Source organism: Nannospalax galili, unplaced genomic scaffold (genome assembly GCF_000622305.1).
Source record: "Nannospalax galili isolate Female #2095 unplaced genomic scaffold, S.galili_v1.0 scaffold695, whole genome shotgun sequence".
NCBI classification, from domain to species: domain Eukaryota; kingdom Metazoa; phylum Chordata; class Mammalia; order Rodentia; family Spalacidae; genus Nannospalax; species Nannospalax galili.
The window spans coordinates 781,478-807,116 of NW_008335601.1; the positions used below are offsets into that span (position 1 = coordinate 781,478).

A 25,639-nucleotide genomic window follows, 5' to 3' on the forward strand; every position below is an offset into this window, starting at 1 on the left:
CCATTCCACCACATGGGTGCACTTACATACATGCAGGCAAAACACTCATACACATAAAATTAAAGTCACTAAATAAGTAAACAAATTTTTAAAATCACAAATATAAAATATAGTCCACTTTCTCTTCTTTTGAAAACAATAAACACACACAAATATAAAGCCAAAATGCTGCTTCAGAAAGAGGGAAAGAGAGGCAAAGAACAGGGTGGGCAGAAAAGAGCTTCTGGCACTGTGAAAAGCAACTCGAAATTCTACCCATGTAGATTAAAGCAAGCAGAAGACAGAAAGAGCATCCCTCCTCTTTACACAAGAGCACAGAGGTCGGCAGTGGCACCTTCCGCAGGTAATGCTGCAATTACCCCATTTGTCATCATTATAATTATGATATTAATAGCCATCTTTGACTAATCCTTTCTGTAAGTATCAACTTACTTACCTCGCAACATCTCTGTGATTAGAGAAAAGGGAATATGCTTCATGCACTTTACAGATAAGAAACCTAGATACCAGGGCTGGAGAGACAGCTCTGCTGTTAAGAGTGCTTGCTGCTCTCGCAGAGGACCTGAGTTCTGTTCCCAGTGCCCAAGGTTGGTGATGCACAACCACCTGTAACTCAAGCTCCAGGGCATCTAATGCGCTCTTCTGGCTTCCAAGGGCATACACACACATACACACACACACATACACACACACACATACACACACACACACACACACATACACACACACACACACATACACACACACACACACATACACACACACACACACATACACACACACACACACATACACACACACACACACATACACACACACACACACATACACACACACACACACATACACACACACACACACATACACACACACACACACATACACACACACACACACATACACACACATACATATAAATGATAAAAATAATTTGTTTAAATAAAAGGAAATCCTGAAAAAAAGAAGGGGGGAGGAGAAATTGGGATGCCCCCAAAGAAAACTGGCTCAAACTGGTCTTGAATTGGGATGACAGGCCTGAGTCACCACTCCCAAGCTGACAGATCTACTGTGAGGATCACCACCCGTTCATGACCAACCTAGTTTACCTAGTGAGTTCCAGGTTAGCTATAAAATGTAACCTGGGGGAGAGTGAGGGCAGCGGCAAACTGCTGGAATGAAATTGAACCTGGAAAAGGCTGTCTTGTGGTGTGAAGTGGTGAGGTTAGTGAGCCCAGAAGAAAGGAGCCTTCTTCTACCCCGTGTGGCTTAGAGACAAGTTCAAGGACAATGGTAGAATGGAAAAGAATACTCAAGGTTTTTCCCTCCTCTCTTCCTCCCTCCCTCCCTCCCTCCCTCTCTCCCTCCCTCCCTTCTTCCCTCCATTTCTTCCCTCCTTTCCTTTTGAGACAGGCCTCTCTATATATCCCTGGCTAGCCTGGAACTTGCTATGTAAACCATCTGGTCTTGAACTGGGGGTAATCCTGCAGTCTCTGCCTCCCATGTGCCAGGAGTACAGATAAATAGACATACAGCACCACTCCCAGCTCATACACATTTCTCCCTCTCTTCTTTTAAAATTTAAACAGTTTTACTTAAGAACTTCCAACAATGAGAACTCTTTTTAAAAGCATCCAAACACAGGGCACAGAGCTGAAGCAAACATTAACAACAAAACAAATCACTTTTTCCAAGTGAGTCACTGCAAAACATGCACTCAGTGTCCAGTTCTGTGCAGTTTCCACTGCGCTAATGGTCAGTGGAATCAGAAAGAAAGCTCGGTTCTCACAGTCACTGCCTGAAAGGGACAGAACTTATTGGACTCTTATGGAAAACAAATGATTCCTGCTACTTCGATGTGCAAAACATTGAATAGCAAGTGAGGCCACCCAATCTCAGAAAGTCAAAAACTGCATGTTTTCCCTCAAATGTGGATCCTAGCATGTAATGTATACATGCACATATGTGAAGAAATGCATGTGTGGGTTACTCTAATAGACTCAAGAACAAGAAAAGGTTTTTGAAAAGAAAAGGATCATAGTTTTTGTCTTCTTTTTTCATGGTGGATGCATAAATTCACTCACATTTCTTGACTTCCAAATCTGAATTGCCCCCCTAGCACCATATGCCCACATATGACTTGGCATAGAAATAATAAGGTTAGTACTAACTCCATGGCATTGACCAGTGACCAGAAGTCCCAAGACAGAAAAGTGTCCTCCTCAGCCAGACACTTGAAAGCAAACTGAAGAGTCAATGCATCCTTCACCCCACTCCCCAGTGCAGCCCCATTCTAAGTTTACCTTGGAAGAGGACGAGGGTCCAGGGACTCCACAGGAGCCTCTGTCGGCATCTGACCGCAGTGGGATGAGGCAGGAGGAGGCACGGCTGTTGGTTTGCACCACAGTGGAGTGGGTGCAGCCCATGAGGAGGCCCAGAAGGCCTGGAAGTCACAGCCCTGCCTGGCCTGGCACAGGGCATCCAGCTGTCAGCCTTCAACATGACACAACCACACTCCCATTCTCTCCTTCACTGTGTCAATGCAGCACAAGGTAATAAAACTCAGCAACATATACAAAACTCAGGTATGGCTCTTCTCAGACAGATGCAGAATCTTGCAGGGGGGTCCGTGGTTACAAACTCTAGAGTCCCCGAGCAGCTTGGTGAAGTAGGACTGAGAAAGCACCAAGCCTTGCTTTTAGAGCCTCTCACAACTTTTATCTGCATTCCTCCTTGGATGAAGCCTGGGGAGACTCAGATACATGATGGATAGACTGTCATGCATCTGGCAAAGAGAGTGGGGCTTTTCCCAGGAGTAAAATTTCAAGTGCAGAACAACCCCACCAGCTTGCTTCTCTGGGAAGTGCTGGAACACCATTTCCCAGCAGCTGGGGGTAGAAAGGAGACAGAGAAGGGCGCCTGGAAGGAAGAGCCAAACTTAAGGAGATGGCTTCAGGTCTCATTTCTGTCCTGCCTAGTCACGTAGCCATTTCATCTCTCTGGGGTCCAGTCCTTTCATCTTGAAAACTAGAGACAACGCTTACCTAACAGGATTGTCACCAGGATGACTCTTCCGTGTCTGGGAGCACTTAGCAAAGTCCTCGGGCTCTTTTGGCAGTCACTACCCGCTAGTGGGTACTAGATAGAGAAGTTGCAGAACACCTCACAGGCTCAGGAGAGTCCATCCCCTCACAGCAGAGGACATCCATGCAAAAGTGTCAACAGCACCAGGAAGAAACCCTGGCATGAGGTGATGCGTGTGAAGGGAACTAACTCAGAGCACACCACTTTTTATGGAAGAACACGTTTTCCTGGTTTCTAAACATGCTACTTCTATGAAATAAAAGTTTTTCCTATTTTTAGGGTTGGGGAGAGAGTTCAGTTGGTATAGTGCTTGCCCCCCACACATGAGGATCTGAGCTGGATTGCTAGCACCCATGTAAAAAGCAGGATATGGTGGTACTTGCTTGTAATCCCAGCCCTGGAGAAGTGGAAACAGGTGGATCCTTGGAGTTCACTGACCCCACCTGGCTAGACTATCAGTGAACCCCAGGTTCCAGTGAAGAGGCTCTGCCTCAAAAAACCAAAGCGAGCAGCTTCTCAGGAATGACACTCAATGTTGACCTCTGATCCCCATGCATATGTGCACACATATAAGCATGCACCCACACACGTGTGCACACACACGCTGTCATAATTGGCTTTAATTGTCAACTTGACACACCTGGGAGAAAGGAACCTCAAATGAAGAATTTCTTCCATCAAACTGGCCTGCGGGCAGGTCTCTGAGGCATGTTCTTAATTGCTGATTGATGTGGGAGGGCCCAGGAACTATGAGCAGAGTCGCTCCTGGGCAGGTGGGCCTGGACTGTATAAAAGGTAACTGAGTAAGCAGGGAGAAGCAAACCAGTAAACAGGTTTCCTCCACAGTCTCTGCTTCAATCCCTGCCTCTAGGTTCCTAGCTTGAGTTCCTGCCCAAACTTCCCTTGATGAGGAACTGTATAAATAAACCCTTTCCTCCCCTAAGTCTCTTTTGGCAGTGGTGTTTATCAGATTCAACAGGAAGCAAATTGGGATGCATACACATGCACACAGACACATACACACATTATTTTCCTGCACTTCTTTGCTTGCTTGTTACTGATAGAGTATAAGACTCAGGGAATTTAAGGCTTCCATGTTAAGGAAGAGGCAGAGTACCAACAGAAGGTAACAGGTACCTGCCAAGTAACAGGACCTAAGGAAGATGGAAGATACCACCAAGACAGGCTGCCAAGAGGAGAAGGCAACATCCCAAATGCTGGGGTCAGGCATCAGCAGCCTCTGTCAGATGCTGAGCTGGCCTAGGGAGGAATCAGAAGAAAATTCCAGAAGGCATGTGCCAAGCTTAATGGAACTCAGGGTTCCATCTAAATGTCTCTGTAGCCTCACCCCAAACATCTAGATTGTTGGAGGGTCGCTGTCACTGAGTCTGACAATAAGATGATGGGGGTGATGTCTGTGGTGGAGAAACAGGTTCATCACACAGGTAAGCAGGCAAGATAGGTCAGAATACCAGTGCCGAGTAGAACAAAAAAAGACCAACAAGAATCCCTTGTGCCCTTCCTTTCCAATGTAGGCTGTAAAGAATGACTCCCGCAAAGAAGAGAGAGAGGAAAAAAAGAGGGGCCATCCTGCCACCAAAATGGTGAGGCAAGAATCTATGAGCAATAGTTGCAATTGTACCCATGGAGTGGACATCATAAAACATGCTGCTTGGGCCCTTTCGAGATCTGGAACTTTGCCATGAGGGAAATGTGGGCTCTAGATGTGCTCATTAAGACCAGGTCCAGCAAAGCTGCCCATATGGTACCTACATGCACTTGTCTAGAAAGCCAAATGAGGTTGAAGATTCATCAAAGAAACTTGAGACTGTGGTAACCTATGTCCCTGCCTCCACATTCAAAAATCTATAGTCAGGGAATGGACAGATGGCTCAATGGTTAAGAGTGTTTGCTGTTCCTCCAGAGGACTCAAGTTTGGTTAAGTCATCAGACAGCTCACAATCCCCTCTAACTCAAGCTCCAAGGGATCTGATGCCCTCTTCTGCCCTCTGAGGGCACACACACACACACACACACAGACACACACACACACGCACATACACGCACACAGCATACGCAGATACATATACACACACAAAAAAAAATACTTCTTAAAATCTATAGTTAGGGACTGAAGGTAGATCAGTCACTAGAGTGCTTACCTAGCATGCCCTGGGTGTGATCCCCAGTACCACATAAAAACAAGCATGGTGGCTCATGACTGTAATGCCAGCACTCATGAGGTGGAGGCAGGAGAATTAGCAGTTCAAGGTTATCCTCAGCTATATAAGGAGTCCAAGGCCAGACTTGGATACATGAGATCCTGTCTCAAAAAGTGAGAGAAGGCTTGGTGGTTAAGAGTACTGAGTGCTCTTGCAGAGGACCTAGGTTTGGTTCCCAGTGCCTACACCTCGACTAACAACCATCTGGAACTCCAGTTCCAGGGGAACTGATGTCCTCTTCTGATCTCCACAGGTACTCCCACACATGTACATATTAGATATAAACATATACAGAGAGAGAGAGAGAGAGAGAGAGAGAGAGAGAGAGAGAGAGAGAGCTACAAATCTAGTCTCTCTACCTTGGAATGAAACTCAGACGGAAGAAAACAGATGTGATAGAGTTCATGCATCCCAGATCTGACATTATAAAATAAACCCCAAACACTCAATTAACTTTACAGACATCTTCACTTTCTTGTGTAACTTGTGAGAGATTAATTATCTACAGCGTTTTTTCTTCCCTTCTTGGGCTTAAAAAAGTCAGTTACTTCTTCAGCATTTCAGGAAGTGGCCCAAGCTGTTCTCTAACTGAGATGAATGGAGCTTCTGCCTGCTGTGGGGCACACTTCACAGAATGGCATCACACAAAGCAGAAGCTTCAACTACTGGTTTTGGTGGATCAGGGACCTAGGTTTAAAACACAGATCCTTATCAGCCACATGGTGTAAGGCAGTCCTTCACAATATGTCAGGTTTGCCCTCGGTCCCTATTAAGAAAGTAAAACCTACTTTCTGAGACTATTCAGTGTGCTTAGTGACATCCCAGGGACTTTGGAGGCTGAGGAAGGAGAAGCAATTCAAGGATCAAGGTTGGAGAGATGGCTCAGCAGCTAAGGGTGCTATTTACTGTTCTTCTAGAGAGCTCGTTAGTTCCCAGCACCCACATGGGTAAACTCAAAACCACCTGTAACTCCAGCCCCAAAGGATCCAACATGTGTACCATATATTCACATTGCATTAGTTACTTTTCTGAGGCTGTGACAGAAACACTGACCAAAGCAACTTATAGAAGGAAGAGTTTATTTGAGCTTATGGTTCCAGGGGAATTACAGTCCATCATGGTGGGGAGGACTGGTGGCAGAGGTGGCTAGAACAGGAGCAGAAAGCAGAGAGCTCACATCTTCAAGCAGGTACAGGAAGCAAGAGAGCAGCTCAAGATCCAGAAAGGCTTAAGAACTCTCTAGGCCCACCCCCAGTGACGGGCTTCCTCCAGCATGGCCCACCTTCTAAGACCTCCTGAAACAGAGCCACATGTCCAAATACTTGGAACCTATCGGGGACATTTTCAATCAAACCACCACACACATACACACACATAAATAAAACTAAAACTAAAACTCAAGACTTGCCTGGGCTACAGAATGAGTTCAAGTCCAGCCTGGAAACTCAGTAAGATCTGTTTCAAAAAAAAAAAAAAAAAAAAAAGAAAAGAAAAAACTGGAGACAGCTCAGAGAGAGAGGACCTCTCTAGCATGTATGAGGCCCTGAGTTCAATCCCTCGTACCAAGCAACAAGGAAAGAATATTGAGAGAATAAAATTAAATAATGTCTATTAACACTTAACACTTCCATTTTTATAGTTACTAGCATAACAGTTTCACATATTCATGCAAAATATCAGTACAAGTAACCCGTAACCTCCTTTCACGATATGTAAATTATACCTCAATGTGCTGGATAGTTTTAGTTGTCATCCTGACACATCTGGGTAGAGGGCGCCTCAACTGAGGAATTTCCTTCACTGTACTGGCCTATGACCATGTCCATGGGCCATTTTCTTGATTGTTGAGTGATGTGGGAGGGCACAGTGCACTATGGGTGGTGCCACCTCTGGGAAGGTGGTCCTGTATCGTACAAGAAAGCAGGATGAGTACAGGCCCAGGGAACAAGCCAGTAAGCAGCATCCCTCCATGGCCTCTGCTTCAGCTCCTACCTCCAGGTACCTGCCCCAAGTTCCAAACTTGGGCCCCCTGATGAACTGCGTCCCAGGAGATGTAAGATAAATAAACCCTTTTCTTCCCAAGTTGCTTTTGGTCAGTGTTTTTAATCACAGCAATTGAATGTAACTAGGACACTTATAAATAAAGTTTTGTTTTTTTAAAAAAAAGATAAACTTAGAAGTCTGGGGAGAAGGCTCAGTGTGTAAAGTTGTTGCTGCTCAAGAATAAGAACTTGAGTTGAGAGCCAAACACCCATGTAAAACCCAAGGATGGGGACCTGGAGAGATGGCTCAGCACTGCTCTTACAGAGAACCTGGGTTTGGTTCCACCCACATGGTGGTTCACATCCACCTGTAACTCCAGTTCCAAAGGCTCCCACATGCCCTTCATCACACACATGCACACATACAACACATACACATAAACAAGTAATAAGATACATTTTTTTAAAAAAGTTTTATTTATTATTTTTCTTTTATGTATATGAGAGTATTGCCTGCATGTATGTAAGTGCACCCATGTCATGCAATGCCCATGGAGGACAGAAGAGGGCATCGGATCCCCTGGAACTGGAGTTACAGACAGTTGTTAGCTGCCATGTGGGTGCTGGGATTCAAACCTGGATCTTCTACAAGAACACCCAGCATTCTTAACTGCTGAGCCATCTCTCCATCCCCATAAAATAAATTTTTAAAGTCAGGTATGTAGTGCATACCCATAATCCTAGCACTCAGGAGGTAGAGACAGGTGTGACTAATCAGTCTAGCCAATCAGTGAGCTCTGAGTTCAGATTGGGAATTTATTGGAAACAAGGTGAAGAGTGATAAAGGAAGACGTCTGACATTTACCTCTGGCCTCCACATAGACACAAACATATGCACAGGCATATATACCACACACACACACACACACACACACACACACACACACCACCAGAAACCAATAAACTTAGCTAAAAGAGGTGGCACAATTATAATCCCAGCACTTAGGCTGAAGCAGGGGGATCACAAGCTAACAGGCCAGCATGAGCTATAAATCAAGACCCTGTCTCAATGAAAATTTAACAATAACAACAACCCAAACCAGTAGGTCAAAGACAGCTTATGAATGGGTAGAGGGGTTGGCCAGCTGTGAAAGCCAACCTTGAATGCAATGGTCTGCTCCAACCTCCCTAAACCTTTCTCTTTCGTAATACACTGTGCACCTACTTTCTAAGACCGAGTTCTAACTAGACTTCCGCCAGGACCTATAAGGCCTCCTTCCCCAAAATTCCTCTTTTGTTGTTTTTTTTTGGGGGGGGGCAGTGTTCTTTTAAGACAGTGTCTAACTATATAGCCAAGACTGGCCTCAGACTCCGGGGGTAAAACATCCGGCCTCAACATCCCACATGCTGGGATTACAGGCATGTCCTACCATGTCCAGCTCCAAATTCTCTTTGACTCCCTGAAAGCCACTCATTCTTTTGGTCGATTGCCTCAGCCAGATAACAACAAACAATTACTTTTGAAAAATTCATATTAACATGTAAATGACAGGAAATTTCTCCCAAGGAATAGATGTTTAAAAAAATAGAGATGGCTGAGCAGTTAAGAGCACTGGCTGCTCTGGCAGAGGTCCCAGGTTCAGTTCCCAGCATCCACATGGTTGCTAGCAACCATCTGTTAACTTCAGTTCCAGGGAATCCAGTGCCCTCTTTTGTCCTCCACTAATATTGCGAGCATGTGGTACACTTACACACATGTGGGCAAACACTCATTTACATTAAAAATGTTTTTACATAAAATTTTTTAATTAAAATTGTTTTACATTTTAAAAATAAGAATAAAAATAATCTTGCTTTAGTGGTAGACAATACATGGGGTTTTTTTCCCAGAACTTTTCATACAGAAATAATTTTAGACTTGGGCCAGTAAGATGACTCAGTGGGTAAAGGCACTTGCTGCCAAGCCTAATGGCTTGAATTCAATTCTTGGGATCTACATGGTGGAAGGACAGAACTGACTCCTACAAGTTGTCTTCTGACCTCCATATACATGCTGTAGCACACATGTGCCCACACACAAACATATAAAAACATAAATATATATACATAAATGTAATAAAAATTTTAATTCAGCCTAAGTTCAGTATTGTTTAGTTTAGTATTGCTATGTATCTTTAGCCTTAACTTGAAAACTTGCACATGCCTTAGCTTTAATTATGTGTGTGTGTGTCTGTGTGTGTGTGTGTAATATGCTCTACCACTGAACTACACCCCCAGCCCCTGTAATGCTGGTGTTGTTTTAAGCTTTTTAAGCTTTATTTTTATTTTATATGTATTTGTGATTTGCCTGCATACATGTAAGTACACCACATGCTTGCAGCACCCACAGATGCAAGAAGAGAGTGTCAGATCCCCTGGAACTGAAATTAAAGAACGTTGTTAGCCACCGTGTGTGTGCTAGGAACTGAAACCAGGTCCTCTGCAAAGGCAGTCAGTGTTCTTTAACTCCTGAGCCATCTCTCCAGCCCTAATACTGATGATTTTTTTTTTTTTTGTCTTTTTGAGACAGGGTCTCCCTGTAGCCCCAGCTGTCCTGGAACTCACTATGTAGGCCAGGCTGGCCTTGCACTCACAGAGATCCACCTGCCTCTGCCTCCCGAGTGCTGGGATTAAAGGCGTGCACCACCATACCCGGGAATATTGATTTTTAAGAACACAGTTTACATGGCATATATTTTTGAGTAGAAATACCTTACAATATCAGATATTCCCTGGCCCCTGACTGGCTATACTTCTGTGTACAGAACCAGTGACCACCAATGTATTGCATATGTATTGTCTCTCTTCCACAAAAGTGTAAACTCCACAGGGCCAGCCTCCAAGGTCCATCGTCATATCTGGAAGCACATAGAACACAGCTTTCTAAAGATTTTTTAAAATATTTTATTATTATTTTATGTGTATGTGTGTATTGCCTGCATGTAGGTAAGTGCACCCATGTCATGCAGTGCCCACAGAGGACAGAGAGGCTGTTGGATCCCCTGGAACTGGAGTTATGGACCGTTGTTAGCTGCCATGTGGGTGCTGGGATTTGAACTTGGGTCTTCTGTAAGAACAACCAGTGTTCTTAACCTCTGAACCATCTCTCCAGCCTGAAGATTTATTTTTATTACTGTGTGTGTATAAATACCATTTGTGGGGGAGGGGGAAGGCCAGAAGAGGGTGCTGGATCCCTTAGAGCTAGAGTTACAGGTGGCTGTGAGCCACACAACACAGGTGCTGGAAACTGAACTCAGGTGTTCTGGAAGAACAGCAAGCACTCTTAAGCACTGAGTCATGTCCCTAGCCCCCAAGCACAGCTTTTTTTGGAGGGCTGGCCTAGAGCGTCCTACATAAACCAGGCTGCCCTGGATCCCACAGAGATGCACCTGCATCTGCCTCCGGAGTGCTGGAATGATGGGCATGCACCAACTTGTCAGCCCAAGTACAGGTTTTTAAACTGTGGGTCATGACCCAATAGGGAACCATGTAAATGAATGCAGGAGCTGTAAAAGCAAGGGGGCAACAGTAATACACAACCACCACCATTGAATTCAAAATCAAACACAATGAATCCAAGGTATTTTTGGAAGTGGCTTACCTGTGTTGCATTACTTGGCTTCATTGCAACCTTGGTTCTGAACACACTACCTGTGCACCTTGCACTCCCTATGCTGTCCTGCCACACTCACACACACACAAAAAAAGCTACCAGAAACACCTCTAGACTATTATGATTACATAGTACATACATTAACATTGCAGTGTTTTAGTGTCCATACAGGGTTTTCTTCTCTTACAAAAACATAATGGTTTAATTATGGAAAACAAAGATCTTAATTTTTTCTGCCAGGTTTTCGCAGCATGTAAGCATCAAATTACTGTAGCTTCGGATCATCTTCTGTTACAAAGTTTGACTTTAAAAATTTCTGCTTGACTTGCTGACTCGAGTTGAATAAAAAGTCCTGAAACACATTTTGGCTTGGGACTATGACAGAATTTCCAATAACTTCTGAAATGGCTCTAAACACACTTTTGCCACTTTGCACTACGTATATGTGAAGTGGCATTCTCAGCATTGAGGATTAAAAAATCAATCAGCTCTGAAAAATAATAAAGCTGCTCTATGTCCTGAAGTATCAAATATTCGGCCAAGATTTAATTCTTTATGTAAAAATAGGTAAGTACATCCATTTCATTAGTGCTGAGAATAAGTGACTGTTGAGTGCTCAGCCCTAAACACTATAACTATATATCAGCCCTCTAGCTCAGAAAGAAGGGGCAGAAAGAATGTAAGAGCCAGAGGGTGGGGAGGAGTGTGTGAAATGCTGCTGTCTGGATGGCATGGCCATTGTACCAATGAACTCACAGTGGCTGTGGTTATCTGTAGGAGACCTGAACAAGATGGAGCCTATCAACATCCCATCAAGGATGGGAGAGGAGCTCATGAGGCCGTACACCTCCTTGAGGAGCTATTGGCAGTCAGTGGTTTCTGGGGCAGGAGGAGTCATTTCCTTCAGTGGTATAGCCGCTGAAGTAAGTAATACTCCTCCCTGTACACACCTATGTTCATGCAAACAACCCTAATTAAACTCAGTGGGTCATTCACACCAAAACTTTTAAGGACATGAAAAGAGGAGGAAATCTTGTTAGGAAGAAGAAGGGGTTTAGTGGGAGTGGTAGGAGGTCAGATAGGGTAACGAGGTGACCATAGTGAAATGACCAAAGTACATTATCCACATATGTGAAAATATTGAAGAACACAATTTTTATTATTTATTTATTTGATCTTTTTGAGCCAGGCTGTAACTATGGCTACAGTTGGCTTGGAACTCACTATGTAGACTAGGCTGGCCTCAATCTCACAGAGATCCACCGGCCTCTGCCTCCCAAGTGCTGGGATTAAAGATGTGTGCAACCACAGCCAGCAAAGAATACAATTTTTAATGAATTGCTTTGAATCTGTTTATTTATTATTTACTACCAATATCAGTATGTTTGGTTTGGATACCTATTTTAGATACTTATATACCCAGAGTTGTGTAAATTTTTCTAGGGCAAAAGAGGGAGCACCAGGACTGGAGAGATGGTTCAGTGGTTAAGAGCATTGGCTGCTCTTGCAGAGGACCTGGGTTTGGTTCTCAGCATCCCATGTAACAGTTAACAACCATCTTTATCTCCAGTTCCAGGGGCTCCAACGCCCCCCTTCTGATCTCCGTGGGCACAAATAGTACATTTACATACATATAGGCAGCATACTCATACACATAGAAATAAAATACTTTCTAAAGGGTGGAGGGAGTAGCAAGTAGAAAAATGTTTAAGAAGCCCTGGCCTAGAACACCACGGCACAAACTCAGGATCTGCTGGAGGCAACATACAGGTTGACCTTCTAAGCTGCCCAACATAACAAAACAAGGACCAGGTGAACTCTCTCTGAACAACTGACCCCAACTTTATTGTCCATGGTGAAGTTCAGCACAGGAAATGTCCTGAGACCAAGTGTCTATCCCTCACAATCAGAAGTTTTCCCAGAAATCTGTCTATATAGAATCATCCATCAGCATTCTACACAGAAAAAAGACTCAACTATTTATTCTAGAACAAAGCACTGCTTAGGGATAGATAGATGGTGGAATAAATCAGCCCAACTGAATCAAAACTTTGCTTTTTTAAAAAAAATGAGAGGTGAGCCGGGTGTGGTGGCGCATGCCTTCAAGGCCAGCCTGGTCTACATAGTGAGTGCTAGGCCAGCTGGGGCTACAGAGAGACCCTGTCTCAAAAAGACCAAAAAAATAAATTTTTTAAATAAATAAATAAATAAAATTGAGGGGGAGGGCTAAGACAGAACATTGCTATGTTATTCAGGCTGACCTCAAATTCAAGGTGGTCCTCCTGTCTCTGCTTCCCTCCTAAGCACTGAGGTTACAGGTTGTACCACCAAACTTGGAAAATATTTTGTTTTCTTTTTAATCTAAAGTTCCTTTTGACCTAAGATCATCTTCCTAAGAAGCACTAATCCCTTCCATTTAGGCAAGGCAGGCAGCCACAGTTTGAAATTATGCTTGAGAAAGTAAGCAAAATTGTTGTACTTTATTAAAATAAAAAAATCCCCAAACTTTATTGTTTTAATAAAAGCTGTTCTTAAATTGTTTTATTTACTTAATTTGATGGTATATTTAGGAGAGTGATGCTTTATACTTACTTATAAGTACCCAAAAGGTAATTATCTGTGAAAAAATTCTAGAAGAAAAATGGTGCTGGGCTTAATATACAGGGAACTAAACTGCCCAATGGTAGAAACAGGAAGATGGAGCTGAGGGATCAGTAAATTTCAGATAAACTCAATCAGCTTTCTTCAACAGAAGTTTATCAAGCACACCCTTGATAATGGAGACCCCCCCCACAAAGATCTGCTACTTAGAAAACTAAATATTAACTACTCAAGAATCCCTCAGCTTTTATGCCTGGATACTTTACACCTCAAATTCTCTTTGGGGGACACAAAACAGCACACTTTTTACTCAGAAACTTAGGAAAGGAAATCAAAGAATTGTACTCCATCAAGCTGGTACATTATACATATATATGAGTTGATGTTAAGACACACATTGGGGGTTGGAACCTCAGTTCAATCAGTAAAGCACTTGCACATGGGCATGAGGACTTTAGTTTAGATCCCCAGCACCCATGTAAAAAGCTGAGTGTGGTTATTAAATAAATAATTTTGAAAAATATAATAAATAAAATATATTTTTTTAATTACGGCCACTTTTGAAAGAAATGCACCTTTGCTGTGGAAATTGCTATTGAATATGTTAAAGCTATAATGAAACACTTCTTCTAGTCATGTGGTTATTAAATAAATCACTAAAATAAATAAATCATGCATTGCATAAAAAAAAAGCTGAGTGTGGTGGGAAGGGCTTATAATCCCAGTTGTAAAGAGGCAGAGAGAGACAGGAGGATCCCTGCAGCTTGCTGATTCAGCAAGAATAGCTGAACCTGTGAGTTCCAGGTTCAATGAGAGACCCAACTTATAAAAATAAGGGAAGGGGCTGGAAAGATGGTTCAGCAATTAAGAGCACTGGCTGCTCTTACAGAGGACCTGTGTTCGATTCCCAGCACCCACATGGCAGGTAACAACCATTTGTAACTCCAGTTCCAGGGGATCTGACGCCCTCTTCTGACCTTTGCAGGCATTGTATGACACAGGTACACTTACATGCATGCAGGCCAATACATTCATACACATTAAATGATAAAATAAAATAAAAATAAGGTCTGGAGGGACTGCAGAGATAGTTCAGTGGGTCAAGGCACATGCTGCTATCCCTGATGACCTGAGTTTGATCCCAGGGACCCACGTGGTAGAAAGAAAAAAACAACTCTCCCACGTCATATTTTGACTTTCACATGCCTACTGAGGCACACATGTGCCCCTCATCTACACACATAATAAATGTAATTTAAAAAAATAAGATGGAAGCCAGGTGTGGTGGTATACACCTTTAACCCCAGCACTCAGAGGTAGGATGATCTCTGTGAGCTGAAGGCCAGTCTGGTCTACATAGCAAGTCCCAAGCCAGTGGAGAAGAGACCCAGCCTCAAAAAATAAATAAATAAAATAAGGTGGAAAATGACTGAGGAAAACACCTAATGTTGACTCCTGGCCTCTATGAGCATCTGCACACATAAACACACAATGAGGTTTCACATGGGCACCACTCATCAACCTCTTCAACCTCTGGTTGCATCACCCTCCCTGCCATCTTGCCCTGGAGAAGCTCCAAAAACAGAACCAGCAGCAACTGACTCCTCCAAGCAGTCAGGTACCCCATCAGTCCAAGCACCCAGCCACGAAAAAAGCCACTCAGCAAGCATCATGAATTCAGTATTTAGTTCAAATAAAGGACAGAAAGCAGCACTTCCCCAAAGAGCATTAAACTTTAAATACTTCTAACTTCATCAAGTAAAATTAATTCAGAGTGATGAAGAGAAGTCACATGGGAATGGCCAAGAAATTGGGAATTTCAAATATCACTAAGGACATTTGGTTTGAAGACTTTCAAATGAAAACCAGATCAAGAAGCAGGTTAATAGAGACTCCCGGGGAGTGTCCCAGCAGACATCAAGATGAACTTGACTGTCTATACCCTTCATTGCTACATGAAAGCAAGCCAAGCACCCAGCCAATCGCCTCAGCTCTACCTTTTTTTCTCTCTCTTCTTTCTTTCCTCCCTTCCTTCCATCTTTCCTTCCTTCCAACATAGTCTCATGTATCCCAGAGGCTGGACCTCATTATGTAGCCAAGAATAATCTTGAACTTCTGATCTTCCCGCCTCTACCTCCTGAGGACTGGGGTTATAGGGATGCAACACCACATTCAGTTTATGGGGTGCTGAGGATGGAACACGAGGCTTTGTGCATGCTAGGCCAGCACTCCACCAACTGAGCCACATCCCCAGCTCCTGGTTCCACAATTCTAATTACATATTTTTACAAATTTAAATTTTTTAATCATTTGAGTAACTACATCTTTAAATATATACTTTATTAAACAATACAGAGTAAAAATTATAAAGAGGGTCAAAAGGTGCACCACCATCTCCTTATGTTCAACCCTGTCTTAAATGCCCCCTTAGCCACTGTCAGTACCCTTGAGTATCTTTCTAAAGAAAACAGATGTACAGGGTGTGTATGTGAGCATAGGGGTGGATCTACCGTGTTTTATTGATTGGTGTCAGAATGGCTCACCTTCATCACCCATTCTTTTAACATTTTCATCAATTTTAATGTTTTTAAAAAATGTTTTATGCATATGAGTGTATGGCCTGCATGTGCGTTAAGTGCACTCATGTCATGCAATGCCCATGGAGGTCACAAGAGGGCATCAGATCCCCTGGAACTGGAGCTATGGACAGTTGTTAGTCGCCATGTGGGTGCTGGGAATCAAACCTGGGTCTTCTGAAAGCCCCAACTTTAATAAATTTTATTGTTTAAAACTGTAATAAAAATATTGTCTTCTGATTACTTTATAGACTCAGTTATCTATCAGAAATGACCTATTTGTAAGCTGTGTACTTCCAGGGTTGGGCAATACAATAGCTTCTTTTCTTGTTGCTGTGATAAAGTATCCTGACAAAGGTAACTTAAAGAAGAAAGAGTCTAGTCTGGTTTACAGGGCATCATGGTAAGGAAGTTAAAGAGCCAGGAGCTTGAAGCAGCTGGTCACATCCATCCACAATCAGGAAGGCATGCTACTGCTAAGCCCCCATTCTCCACTGACACAGTCCAGGATCCAGCCAGGGAATGGCAGCACCCACAGTGGGCGGGGCTTCCCATCTCAATTAACGAAGTCAAGATAGCACACCACACACATTCCCAGAGGCCCATCATCTAGGAGATTCTAGATTCTAGATTCTGTCAAGTTGTTGATTAACACTAATCAACACAGACAGTCTGGTACAGCCTGCTTTCCAAGGCAATCTCCTTAGGAGGCCCAACTTAGCAACCACCCTTGTGCCCTAACTTAGCACCTAGCCCTGAACTTAGAGCATGACAGACTGTCAGATGTGATCATGTGATTCTCATTACCCACAATTCCACACTCCCATCAATAATGCCTGGCTTTCCTCTTTTAGCCCTAGATGGTACACCCAGTGCTGCCCACTCCTCACCCTACAGCACTTACCTTTAACCCCCCTTCAGCCCCTCAGAAAGTGAGGTCAGAGTCACAACCAAGCATACAATATGAACAATGCCAAACGGGTTTGGGTTTTAGTTTTGTTTGGAGGTTTGTCTTGGAGATTAAACCCAGAGCCTTGAGCAAGCTAGGCAAGTGCTCTACCAATGAGCTACATCCTTAGCTCCAACAATAGCATACTGGTTAGACTGAAAGCTTCTAGAGCTTTCTGAGGCATGAAGAGCATTAATGTTTTGGCCGCTTATCAGACCTTTTGGGGAAGAGTGTGATTGGGTTTCAGCTGCTACTCTCTGTGATCCATCTTCAGGTAGGACCCAGCTCACCACTGAGCAGCTAGCTGTTCATGCAGATATGGGCATGTTTGTGTTACAAAAAGAACCGGTCTGTAGGCTAGGGAGATAGCTCAGTCAATAATGTACTTTGCAAGCATGACGACCAGAATTCAGTCCCCCAAGACCCAGAGAGAAAAGTGGGAATGGTGACTCCTGTTTATAATCCCAGTGATAGAGACAGGAGGTAGATGCAGGCAGATCTATGGAAGGAAGCTTGCTGGGCAGCTAGCTTAGTCTACTTAGTAAAGTTCCAGGCTAATGAGAGACCCTATCTCAAGAAAATGGAACAGAAGACACTCAAGGTTGTCCTCTGATTTCTACGTGCATGGGCACCTTCCCCATGCATGTCCCCAAAGAAGAATTGGTATCTATGACATATTTAAGGTCATTTAATCCTAACTACACCACAGGTCTCATGCCATTACTGCACCCAGTGTGCTGAACTGGAAACTGAGACTAAGGAAGATTACTCCCATAGTAACTGGAAATGACAGAGCTAGTTAGGTTGTAAGTGGCCCAGAAATGTCTTCAGACCCAGCTCCCTACCCAATCCCCTATGCTGCCTGCTTACTGTGTGCTCTAGAAATATCTTTCTTGTGTCAAAAAAGATGAGAAAAGTAAAAAGTCAAACCACAGAAGTGGAGAAAACACTTGCAAATTACACATCTGATAAAGGTCTGGTAACTAGGGTACATAAAGAACTCATAAGACTCAACTTTTTAAAAATCAAAAGCAGGAGCTAGAGAGATAGCTCAGCGGTTAAGAACACTGACTGCTCTTGCAGAGGACCTGGGTTCAATTCCAAGCACCCACATGGTGGCTGCAAACCGTCCTTAACCCCAGTTCCAGGGGAATCTGAAGCCCTCTTCTGACCTCCGTGGCATTGCACGACCTGGGTGCGCTCATATACATGTAGGCAACACACTCATACACGTAAAATAAAAATAATAAAATTTTTAAAAACCAAAAGCAATATAAGATTCTTAATAAATGTGTCTTGAAAGAAGATATATGAATGGCTAATAAGCATGTGGAAAGTTGCTCAACATCACTATTCATGAGGGAAATGCAAATTAAATCACAAGCTACCCCCCACAGCTGTCAGCTGTCCTGATAAAGGTTGGCAAGGTGTGGAAAACAGGAACCTTCAGGTGTGCTGTTAAGAATGTCAGAGGACGCCTCCGCTTTGAAAACAGTGTGCTGTTTCTAAAAAGTTAAAAATTACCATATGGTCCAGCAATTCCACTTTTGAGTATTTTAAAAGTCCCACAGTCCTTAAAAATTCTGATACTTTAAAAGTTCAATGTCTTTTTAAAATAATCCAGTCTCTTAACTACAGACTCCTGTAAAATCAAAAACAAGTTAAATACTTTCTTATCTCAAAAGGGAAGAGCCAGGTGCATTTAAGCAAAACCAAAGTCCAGCAGTGTAGCTCAGTATCGGGCATCTGAGACTTATTCACCACTTTCAAGCTCCAAAGGGCAAGAGCAGTTCCACTTCTCCGGCTGTGCTGTCCACAGCACATGCTGCTTGTCTCATAAACTCAGGCCAACACCACTCCACACCTGGTGGTTGACCCATAGTCCTGGCATCTCCAGTATGCTGGGGTCTCCATGGCAATTGAGGCTGCACCTTCACCAGTGGCAAAGTCTCAGCTTTTCTGCATGACTCCTTCAATTCTACTAAAACCAGTAACACATGGGAGACTCTTACATATTACCAAGTTCAACTTCTAGCTTAAGATGAAGCCTTGGTGCCCTCTGAACAACAGCTTCTGTGTGCTGATCCTGAGGAAATACTTCCCAGATTTCACTCAAGGCTGCTGGTCTCTTCCTAATCACAGCTGATTTTTCAGTCAAGCTGACCAGTATCAATTGTCCCAGTAAAGCAAAGGTATCACTTCAGTGTTTCTGGTCACTTGTTAATCATGGGTGATCCTTCAGCCCTAGCTGACCAGAAACCACAGATTCTCAATTTAAAATATCACATGAACAGTTGTTAGAGTCCTTGATGAACTCTAAAATTTCCATCTGAAACTTCACAAGCCAGACCTCCATTGTCTACATTTCTCTCAGCATGACTGTTTCAAATCTCCACAGGAGCAGTTCACTAAACTATGTATTTGATGACTTCCAGCCATAGGTTCCAAATGCTTCCACAATCCTCCCCAAAACAACATGGTCAGGTCTATCACAGCAATACCCCCATGGGGCTGATAACTTTTGTTCTAGTAAGCTTTCTGTTGCTGTGATAAAATACTGACTAAAACCAACTTGAGGAGGAAATTATTTATTTGGCTTAGAGCTCACAGTCCATCACTGAGGGAAGCCAGGGCAGGAACTTAAGCAGGGCAAGAACCTGACTGCAGGAGCTGCAGCACAGACCATGGGGAACACTGCTTACTGGCTTGCTTCTCTGGCTTGTATTCAGCCTGCTTTCTTCTACAACCCATACCACGTGCCCAGAGTTGGTACCACCCCAGTGAGCTGGACTTTCCCACACCACTCAACAATTAAGAAAATGCCTCAAAGATATGCCCACAGGCCAATCTGATAGAGGAACTTCCCCAACCAAGGTTTCCTCTTCCCAGATGTGTCAAGTTGACAATCAAAGCTATCTAGCATCCAGTATACAGTCAAAAGAATTAAAAATATATACAAACACTTGGATACAAAAGCTCATAGCTACATTATTCATAATAGTCAAGTGGTGAAAGGGGGCTAGTAAGATAGTTCAGTCTACCTAGAGTGTCGGGAGTTTGATCCCCAGTACTGCATAAACCAGACACAGTGGCATGTACCTGTAATCCCAGTACTGGGGAGGTGAGAGCAGGAAGATTAGGAGTTCAAGGCTAAGTGGACTACATAAGGTCTCAAAAAAACAAAGACCTAAAAAAATTGAGATACATCTTGCTTTAATGTCACTCTTGACTGAGTTTTGCCTCCCTGAAGGAAGAGTTCTCTATTCATAAAAAGAATCCTCATACTTGATCCAATACAAACTACTGTTAATAGGAAACTTGGATGTAGATTTTTGAGGAACACAAGTCCAGCAGCACCGTAACTCATGCTCTGGAGCCCCAGGACCAACATTAACACTGTTCCTAGTGGTTGGGGAAGGAAGAGGCAAAGTCCCTGCTCACTGTGTGCCTAGCACACACTAACTGGACTAGATCCACCCCCACCATGGGTCACAACAGCAGCAGGTATGATTTCCCCAAGAATACAAAGTCAAGAGCACTATAAGCCAGATGAGTTCTGACACATAGAAGCACAGAGAGCAGGTCACTCAGGCTGGGGGAGTAAGAGGCATCACAGCATTAGAACCCTTGACAACAGTATAAAGAATGCCATGGGAATGCTCTGACTGTGGGGCACAGCACACACAAAGCAAGGCAACAAGAGAGAAGCATGTGCTGGGGACCACTGGCCTTGAAGGCCCAGCACATGGGGCCATCTGGGGAAGGGGAGAAGTGGATAGAAACTGAATGGATCTAACAAGACTTCATCTCAGGAAGTTAAGGGCCACTAAGCGGTGCTAGGGCCAGGAAGGAGTACACTGGGCTGCCACTGGGCACTCCTGTGGCTTCACAAAAGCCATGAAGGTGTTCACTTCATACATCATAAACTCCCACTTACATGATGCCACTTTACAAGAGAGAAGTTTATGCCTCAGGAAAGAAAGGCACATGTTTCGGTCACATAGACAAGGTAACAGGAGAAGTGAAAGCAATCAAGATCTTAATGTCACAGCCCAGCAGAGGACCAGAACTGGAGGCAGGAAGCGGGGACAGAGAGAAGGAGGGAAGAAAGAATGAGGGAAGAAGGAAAGAAGATCCATTTGGCCCTTTGAAATAGAATGTGCACAGCAATTTACAGTTTAACAGGGAAATTAAACTAAACACTGGTAAATTCCTTTCTTAGAAACCATTAGTAGTAATCTAAACTTTAATCAGCTTTGTCCAGAAGAATTTTCTGTGATTTTGGAATTGTTCTACTCCTGTACTGCTCAATACAAAGCTAGTAGCCAGCAGCCCAGTGTGGCTACTGAGTACTTGAAAGTAGCTAAGTATTACTGAAGAACTGAACTTCATTTTCTTTTTCTTTTTTTTTTTTCGGTGTGTGTGTGTGTATGAGTGTGGGCATGAGGTATATGCACACATGTGTAAGTGTAGGCACTTATGCATACACACAGAAGCCAGAGGAGGGAATTGAGCGGACTTGTTTATCACTCTCTACCGTGTTCCTTTGAGGCAAGGTCTCTCCCTGAACCTGGAGCTTGCATTTTTTTAGCTATGCTGGCAGCCAGCTAGGCCCAGAGATCCTCCTACCTCTGTTCCCCTCAGTGCTGGTTTATAGGTACACACAGGACCATGCCTGGCTTATTACATAAGTTCTTGGACCTGAATTCAGGCATTATTCACTGAACCATCTCTCTAGCCCCTAAATTTTAATTTTGATTAATTTCAATAGTTTCATGTAAGGTAAAGTACCCTACCCCCAATATCAGACATCAATCTCATGACCCACATTTTATCCTAATTCCTTAAACCTGCATGGAGACAAGTGGAATAGAGAGGGTTCTAATCTTCTAACACTGACTATGGTGTGAAGTTTTGTGCATTCCAAATTTATATACTGGCATCCTAAGCCCAAGGGTAATGGCATTAGGACCTGAGGCCTTTGAGAGGCGATTAGGTCATGAAGGAGGGGCCCTGGTAACGATACCATTGCTGTTAAAAGTAGTCCCAGGGGCAGGAGAGGTTTAGTGGTTAAGAGCACATACTGCTTTTCCATAAAACCTGAAGGTGCTTCCCAGCACCCACATGGAGCAGCTTACAGCCATCTGTAACTCTAGTTCCAGGGGATCTAATGCCCTCTCTCTTTTCTGTGTGTGGCACACACAGATATCTCTCTCTCTCTCTCACACACACACACACACACACACACACACACAATTTTTTTTTTTTTAATCTTTAGGGACTGGAGAGGTGGATCAACAGTTAAGACCATTTGCTGTTCTTGCAAGGGACCTGGGTTTGGTTTCCAAAATCCACATGGCAGCTAACATGGTCTGTAACTCCAGTTCCAGGGGATTTGACACCCTCTACTGGCCTTCACAGGTATTGTACACAAATGATGCACTTACATATATGCAGGCAAAACACTCAATCACACAAAATAAAAATAAATAACAATTTTTAAATAAAAGAAATTTTAAAAAAGATTATTTATGGGGCTGGAGAGATGGCTCAGCAGTTAAGAACACTGTTCCTGCAGAAGACCCAGTTTTGAATCCCAACACTCACATGGCAGCTAACAACTGTCCATAACTCCAGTTCCAGGGGATCCAACAGCCTCTTCTGTCCTCCACGGGCATTGCATGACACGGGTATGCTTACCTACATGCAGGCAATACACTCATACACACAAAATAAAAACAATAAATAAATTACTTTAAAAAAATTATTTATCTGATATAGCATCATACCTTCTAAATATTTATGTTTATACCCATAGACAAATGTCAGTCTTAGCCTTAATCTGAGAAGCCTCTTTCCAGTGAAAGGCAATGAACACAGAGATTCAGGGCTGCACAAAGTGCTGATAACAAGTGGCTGATGAGTGCTCAGACCTAAATGAGACATTTATATCATCCGATCTAAGACCCAGGGAATACTGCAGACGAGGAGGCAGAAAGAACGTAAGAGTTAGATGAGGGAAAGGGCTACAAAATGTAATCTTTTGGACAAGACATCATGAATTCACAGTAACTGCAGATGCCTGCACTGGATCTGCACAAGAATGGACCTGTCAATTATCAGGCATGGGGTACTCAGCCCAGAGGGGTACTCAGTTGGACCTCTTGACTCATCCATTCATATACACTTAACCAAACAAGTGGGGACAGTGGCCGGGTAAGGACTCAGGCCATTCTCCAGGCCAGCCCATCATTCTTCACCTCCATTCCCGCTGTCCAGTCTCTACTATATCCTTAAGAAAGCTCCTAATCACAAGGGTACGAGGCATCATGGCAAAAGCAGAGGAGGTGTCATAAGGACTCTGTCATTAGTGTCCGATGTCACCAGGAGGTTGGGTAAACAGCTCTAAGTAAGAAGAAAGAGCTGTCTCACCTCCTCTTGGAGATGTCCAGACCTCAATCTCCAAAGATGGGACAGAACTCGACAACCACCAAAGCCTCATGTGAATTAATATGCAATCACTGTTCTAAGGAGATTGGGGGAGGGGGAAGCTTGTGACTTCAACAACTTCCAGCATTAATATTTATACATATCTTCCTTGACACTTGGCCGCTTTTACTGCTCATTCAAGAATGTCCAAGATTTAACTGTGTAAGCTGACAGCATGATTCAGTGGGTAAAAGTGTCTGCCACCAAGCCTGATGACCTGAGTTCAATACCCAGGATCCACAGGTGGAAGAAGAGAACTAATTCCTACAAGCTGTTCTTTGACCACTATATGTGCACCATGACATGCATGCACCCATGCACATATACACTCTAAATAAATAAACATAATTTTTAAAAGATTTAATCCTATATTAGACAATAATATTCCTCTGTGACCATATAAGAGTTTAGCCAAAAATTTGTAATTCACTTTAGAATTGCCTAGCAAGGACAATGACCCGCAACCACAGACCAATCTCATCAAACTATGGTGCCTCCCAACATTCATGGGCACCTGTCACTTTAAGTGTGGCCGTATGTCTGCTCTCAGCAAGCAAAAGGTCGTAAGTGAGAAACAGAGATGAAACTGGATCTTTAGAGCCCAATGTAGTAAAAGTTAGGATAAATCCAGCCTGTGCGAATCCAGAGAAAGGATTCAGAAGTGCTTTTCCTTGCTTAGATTAACCCTTAAGTGGGAAGAAATTGGCTATGCTTTCCATATTGGAAGATGGGTAAAATATCACCCAGTTTCCCATCTGTATTTACTTAAGACAAGATCAAGGAATAAGGGTTATGCCATAGTCCCACCACTCAGGAGGCAGGTGGGAGGATCCCCACAAGATGGAGGGGCCAGCCTGGTCTACACAATGAATTCCGGGCCAGCCAGGGCTACATATCTCAAAAGGGGGGTGGCACTTTAAAAATAAAATAAAAATAAAATAAAAGGCTGGGGCCAGAGAAATGGCTCAGCACTTAAGAGCATTTGCTGTTCTTACACAGGACCCAGTTTGATTCCCAGCACCCATGTGGGATAGCTAACCATGGCCTGTAACTCCAGCTCCAGGGGATCCAATACCCTTTTCTGGCATGTGAGGGTACCTGTACATGTGAAACATACACTCACACAGACACCTGGACACATACGTAAAAATAAAAATAAACATTTAAAATTAAAGGACTAAGGGCTGAGAAATGACTGAGAGAGAAGGGCAATGGAGGACTGGGAGTCTAGCTTCATGGCAGAGCACTTACCTAGCATGTATAAGGCCTTCGGTTCAATCCCCAGCACTGAAAACTAAACAAGAGGGCTGTGGCTAGTAGCTCACTAGGTAGAGTGTTTTCCTGCCACAAATAAAGTCCGGGGTTTAATCTACAGCCAGGAGATTAAACCTTATGTAGTACATGCACTGATAGTCCCAACACTTGGGAGGTAGAGGCAGGAGGATCCAAAGTTCAAGACTACTCTCAATCTCATAGTGAGTTCAAGGCTAGCCTAGGATACATGAGACCCTACCTCAACACACACACACACACACACACACACACACACACACACATACACACACACACCAGATCCAGAAATGTTCTAAGAAACAGGTCAGAAGTCCTCAGCCATACACTCACACAGTCATTTTAAAAAGAACACAACCAAGTTAGGCATGGTGGCTTATTCCTATAATCTCAGCACTTGGGTTGCTGAGGCAGGAAGACTGCCATGAGTTTAAGTCATGAGGGGGGCTACACAGTGAGACCCTGCTCTCAAGAATAAATTAAAATAAAGAATAAAATAATCCATTTTCTAAACCGGACATCAATTGCTCAGGAAACAAGGTCAAGAATTAACAAATGGGACCTCATTAAACTAGAAAGCTTCTGTACATCAAAGGAGGCAACCAGGGAGGCGAACAGAAAACCCACAGAATGGGAGAAAATCTTCACCAGCAACGCATCTGACAGAGGTTTAATATCCAGAATATATAGCGAACTCAAAAAACAGAGAATCATGACAAGAAGCAACCCAATTAAAATATGGGCTAAGGAGTTGAACAGAGAGTTCTCAAAAGAAGAAGTAAAGATGGCTATGAAAC

The 25,639-nt window shown here is 43.4% G+C and overlaps 1 protein-coding gene and 1 pseudogene across 2 annotated transcripts in view; both read right to left on the bottom strand.

Annotated features, from left to right (window-relative positions):
• Positions 1–2,423, bottom strand: part of LOC103731962 — a 26,458-nt pseudogene extending 24,035 nt beyond the window's left edge. The window contains exon 1 of the transcript XR_003849158.1: positions 2,301–2,423. The product of XR_003849158.1 is annotated as a hsc70-interacting protein pseudogene (transcript). The remainder of the gene's footprint in view (positions 1–2,300) is intronic.
• The window catches only part of Osbpl10 (oxysterol binding protein like 10), a 330,111-nt gene that overhangs the window by 185,255 nt on the left and 119,217 nt on the right, over positions 1–25,639 (bottom strand). The gene's annotated exons all lie outside the window — the stretch shown is intronic.